Source organism: Arachis stenosperma, chromosome 10 (genome assembly GCF_014773155.1).
Source record: "Arachis stenosperma cultivar V10309 chromosome 10, arast.V10309.gnm1.PFL2, whole genome shotgun sequence".
NCBI classification, from domain to species: domain Eukaryota; kingdom Viridiplantae; phylum Streptophyta; class Magnoliopsida; order Fabales; family Fabaceae; genus Arachis; species Arachis stenosperma.
The window spans coordinates 74521407-74527159 of NC_080386.1; the positions used below are offsets into that span (position 1 = coordinate 74521407).

The following is a 5753-nucleotide window of genomic DNA, read 5'->3' on the forward strand; positions in this document are numbered from 1 at the left end:
CATCTCCCATGACTCGGAGGTGGAAGCTTTTGCCTTCCCTTTCCTCTTTCTAGAGGTTTCTCCTGCCTTGGATGCCATAAATGGTTATGGAAAAACAAAAAGCAATGCTTTTACCACACCAAACTTAAAAGGTTTGCTCGTCCTCGAGCAAAAGAAGAAAGAAGAGAGTAGAAGAAGAAGAAATGGAGGAGAGGGAGATGGCCTTGTGGTTCGGCCAAAAAGGGAAGAAGTAATGTTTAGGGTGTGTGAAAATGAAGGAGTGAAGATGGGTTTATATAGGGGTGAAGAGAGGGGTAGGGTTCGGCCATTATGGGTGGGTTTGGGAGGGAAAGTGGTTTGAATTTGAATGGTGAGGTAGGTGGGGTTTTATGAAGGATGGATGTGAGTGGTGAAGAGGATAGTGGGATTTGATAGGTGAGGGGTTTTTGGGGAAGAGTGGTAGAGGTGATTGGTGAAGGGGTGAAGAAGAAGAGAGAGGGTGGTGGGGTAGGTGGGGATCCTGTGGGGTCCACAGATCCTGAGGTGTCAAGGAAAAGGCATCCCTGCACCAAGTGGCGTGCAAAAATGCATTCTGTGCCAATTCTGGCGTTAAACGCCGGGCTAGTGCCCATTTCTGGCGTTTAACGCCAGCTTCTTGCCCTTTTCTGGCGTTTAACGCCAGTCTGGTGCCCCTTTCTGGCGTTAAACGCCCAGAATGGTGCCAGACTGGGCGTTAAACGCCCAACTGCTACCCTTACTGGCGTTTAAACGCCAGCAAGATCTTCCTCCAGGGTGTGCTGTTTTTCTTCCTGCTTTTATTCTGTTTTTTCTTTTTTAATTGATTTTGTGACTTCTCATGATCATCAACCTACAGAAAACATAAAATAACAAAGGAAAATTGATAAAATATAACATTGGGTTGCCTCCCAACAAGCGCTTCTTTAATGTCATTAGCTTGACAGTGGGCTCTCATGGAGCCTCACAAATTCTCAGAGCAATGTTGGAACCTCCCAACACCAAACTTAAAGTTTGAATGTGGGGGTTCAACACCAAACTTAGAATTTGGTTGTGGCCTCCCAACACCAAACTTAGAGTTTGACTGTGGGGGCTCTGTTTGGCTCTGTTTTGAGAGAAGCTCTTCATGCTTCCTCTCCATGGTGACAGAGGGATATCCTTAAGCCTTAAACACAAAGGATTCTTCATTCACTTGAATGATCAATTCTCCTCTGTCCACATCAATCACAGCCTTTGCTGTGGCTAGGAAGGGTCTGCCAAGGATGATGGATTCATCCATGCACTTCCCAGTCTCTAGGACTATGAAATCAGTAGGGATGTAATGGTCTTCAACTTTTACTAGAACATCCTCTACAAGTCCATAAGCTTGTTTTCTTGTGTTGTCTGCCATCTCTAGTGAGATTCTTACAGCTTGTACCTCAAAGATCCCTAGCTTCTCCATTACAGAGAGAGGCATGAGGTTTACACTTGACCCTAGGTCACACAGAGCCTTCTTGAAGGTCATGTTGCCTATGGTACAAGGTATTGAAAACTTCCCAGGATCTTGTCTCTTTGGAGGTAATCTCTGCCTAGACAAGTCATCCAGTTCTTTGGTGAGCAAAGGAGGTTCGTCCTCCCAAGTCTCATTACCAAATAACTTGTCATTTAGCTTCATGATTGCTCCAAGGTATTTAGCAAGTTGCTCTTCAGTGACATACTCATCCTCTTCAGAGGAAGAATACTCATCAGAGCTCATGAATGGCAGAAGTAAGTCTAGTGGAATCTCTATGGTCTCATTTTGAGCCTTAGATTCCCATGGTTCCTCATTAGGGAACTCATTGGAGGCCAGTGGACGTCCATTGAGGTCTTCCTCAGTGGCGTTCACTGCCTCTCCTTCCTCTCCAAATTCGGCCATGTTGATGGCCTTGCACTCTCCTTTTGGATTTTCTTCTGTATTGCTTGGAAGAGTACTAGGAGGGAGTTCAGTAATTTTCTTGCTCAACTGTCCCACTTGTGCCTCCAAATTCCTAATGGAGGACCTTGTTTCAGTCATGAAACTTTGAGTGGTTTTGATTAGATCAGAGACCATGGTTGCTAAGTCAGAGTGGTTCTGCTTAGAATTCTCTGTCTGTTGCTGAGAAGATGATGGAAAAGGCTTGCTATTGCTAAACCTGTTTCTTCCACCATTATTGTTGTTGAAACCTTGTTGAGGTCTCTATTGATCCTTCCATGAGAGATTTGGGTGATTTCTCCATGAAGAATTATAGGTGTTTCCATAGGGTTCTCCCATGTAATTCACCTCTTCCATTGAAGGGTTCTCAGGATCATAAGCTTCTTCTTCAGATGAAGCATCCTTAGTACTGCTTGGTGCATTTTGCATTCCAGACATACTTTGAGAAATCAAATTGACTTGCTGAGTCAATATTTTGTTCTGAGCCAGAATGGCATTCAGAGTATCAATCTCAAGAACTCCTTTCTTCTGATTTATTCCATTGTTCACAGGATTCCTTTCAGAAGTGTACATGAATTGGTTATTTGCAACCATTTCAATTAGTTCTTGAGCTTCTGTAGGCGTCTTCTTCAGATGAAGAGATCCTCCAGCAGAGCTATCCAAAGACATCTTGGACAGTTCAGAGAGACCATCATAGAAAATACCTATGATGCTCCATTCAGAAAGCATATCAGAGGGACATTTTCTGATCAATTGTTTGTATCTTTCCCAAGCTTCATAGAGGGATTCTCCTTCCTTCTGTCTGAAGGTTTGGACTTCCACTCTAAGCTTACTCAATTTTTGAGGTGGAAAGAACTTTGCCAAGAAGGCATTGACTAGCTTTTTCCCAAGAGTTTAGGCTTTCTTTAGGTTGTGAGTCCAACCATATCCTAGCTCTGTCTCTTACAGCAAAAAGGAATAGCATAAGTCTGTAGACCTCAGGGTCAACCCCATTAGTCTTGACAGTGTCACAGATTTGCAAGAATTCAGCTAAAAACTGATGAGAATCTTCCAATGGAAGTCCATAGAACTTGCAATTCTGTTGCATTAGAGAAACTAATTGAGGCTTAAGCTCAAAGTTGTTTGCTCCAATGGCAGGGATAGAGATGCTTCTCCCATAGAAGTCGGGAGTAGGTGCAGTAAAGTCACCCAGCACCTTCCTTGCATTGTTGGCATTGTTGTTGTTTTCGGCTGCCATGGTTTCTTCTTCTTTGAAGATTTCTGTTAGGTCCTCTACAGAGAGTTGTGCCTTAGCTTCTCTTAGCTTTCGCTTCAAGGTCCTTTCAGGTTCAGGGTCAGCCTCAACAAGAATGTCTTTGTCTTTGTTCCTGCTCATATGAAAGAGAAGAGAACAAGAAAATGTGGAATCCTCTATGTCACAGTATAGAGATTCCTTGAGGTGTCAGAGGAACAGAAAAATAGAAGAAAGAGGTAGAAAAATTCGAACTTAGTGAGATAGAGTTCGAATTGTGCATTGAGAAAGAGTGTTACTCCATAAATAGAAGGATGTGAGAAGGGAGTAAGAAATTTTTGAAAATTAAGTAAAAGATTTTGAAGAAGATATGATTGAAAACTTTTTTGAAAAAGATGTGATTAAAAAGATATGATTTGAAAAATAATTTAAAAATATTTGATTTTAAAAATTAATGACTTGCCTAACAAAAAAAGATATGATTCAAACATTAAACCTTTCTCAACAGAAAAGGCAACATACTTGAAATGTTGAATCAAATCATTAATTGATAGCAAGTATTTTTGAAAAAGGAGAGAAATTGATTTTGAAAAAGATTTGATTGAAAAGATATGATTTGAAAAAGATTTGATTTTGAAAAACTTTGAAAACTTGAAAAAAATATGAATTAAAAACAGAATCTTCCCTCTTGTGCCATCCTGGCGTTAAACGCCCAGAATGGTGCACATTCTGGCGTTTAACGCCCAATGCTCTACCTTTTTGGGCGTTAAACGCCCAACCAGGCACCCTGGCTGGCGTTTAAATGCCAGTCTGTCCTTCTTCACTGGGCGTTTTGAACGCCCAGCTTTTTCTGTGTAATTCCTCTGCTGCATGTTCTGAATCTTCAATTCCCTGTACTATTGACTTGAAAATAGAACCAAGATCAAATAAATAATGCATGCAAGACACCAAACTTAAAATAAGACACTAGACTCAAACAAGAAACATAAAATATTTTTGGTTTTTTTTTTATGATTTTGTAATTTTTTTGGATTTTTCGAAAATTAAGTGGAAGAAGAAAATAAAGGTATCAAAATTCTTAATGTGAATTCCAGGAATCATGCAATGTTAGTCTAAAGCTTCAGTCTAAAGGAATTAGACATGAATAGCCAAGCTTCAGCAGGACACTGCATTCAAGAGCTAAATTGATGAGAATCAATCAGCTTTGGTGATGACAAGAACATCACCTTGAAACACTAGAATTCATTTTTAAGAACTCTGAAAAATACCTAATCTAAGCAACAAGATGAACCGTTAGTTGTCCATACTCGAAACAATCCCCGGCAACGGCGCCAAAAACTTGGTGCACGAAATTGTGATCATTACTTTTCACAACTCAAATAATCCCTAGTAATGGCCCCAAAGACTTGGTGCTCAATACCATGGCATAAACACAACTTCGTACAACTAACCAGCAAGTGCACTGGGTCGTCCAAGTAATAAACCTTACGCGAGTAAGGGTCGATCCCACGGAGATTGTTGGTATGAAGCAAGCTATGGTCACCTTGTAAATCTCAGTCAGGCAGACTCAAATGGTTATGGATGATATATGAATAAAACATAAAGATAAAGATAGAGATACTTATGTATTCCATTGGTGAGAATTTCAGATAAGCGAATGGAGACGCTTTGTCCCTTCCGTCTCTCTGCTTTCCTACTGTCTTCATCCAATCCTTCTTACTCCTTTCCATGGCAAGCATTATGCAAGGGTTTCACCGTTGTCAGTGGCTACCTCCCATCCTCTCAGTGGAAATGTTCAACGCACCCTGTCACGTCACGGCTATCCAGCTGTCGATTCTCGATCATGTCGGAATAGAATCCAGTGATTCTTTTGCGTCTGTCACTAACGCCCCACAATCGCGAGTTTGAAGCACGTCACAGTCATTCAATCATTGAATCCTACTCGGAATACAACAGACAAGGTTTAGACCTTCCGGATTCTCTTGAATGCCACCATCAGTTCTAGCCTATACCACGAAGACTCTGATCTCACGGAATGGCTGGCTCGGTTGTCAGGCGAGCGCTCGGTTGTCAGGCGATCAACCATGCGTCGTGTATCAGGAATCCAAGAGATATTCACCCAATCTAAGGTAGAACGGAGGTGGTTGTCAGTCACACGTTCATAGGTGAGAATGATGATGAGTGTCACGGATCATCACATTCATCAAGTTGAAGAACAAGTGATATTTTGGAACAAGAACAAGCGGAATTGAATAGAAAAACAATAGTAATTGCATTAATACTCGAGGTACAACAGAGCTCCACACCTTAATCTATGGTGTGTAGAAACTCCACCGTTGAAAATACATAAGAACAAGGTCTAGGCATGGCCGTGAGGCCAGCCCCATGATCTAAGATAGCATAAGACTAAAGATAGCTACCCAGATTCCAAGACATCAAATACAATAGCAAAAGGTCCTATTTATAGGGAACTAGTAGCTTAGGAATTACAAAGATGAGTAAATGACATAAAAATCCACTTCCGGGCCCACTTGGTGTGTGCTTGGGCTGAGCATTGAAGCATTTTCGTGTAGAGACTCTTCTTGGAGTTAAACGCCA

General features: G+C 41.4%; 1 non-coding gene across 1 annotated transcript; it reads left to right on the forward strand.

Annotated features, from left to right (window-relative positions):
- Window positions 1-2647: 2647 nt before the first annotated feature.
- On the forward strand, window positions 2648-2755 carry LOC130958239 (small nucleolar RNA R71). Its single transcript, XR_009077371.1, has one exon. It is a non-coding gene; the product is annotated as a small nucleolar RNA R71 (small nucleolar RNA).
- The last annotated feature ends 2998 nt before the right edge of the window (window positions 2756-5753 follow it).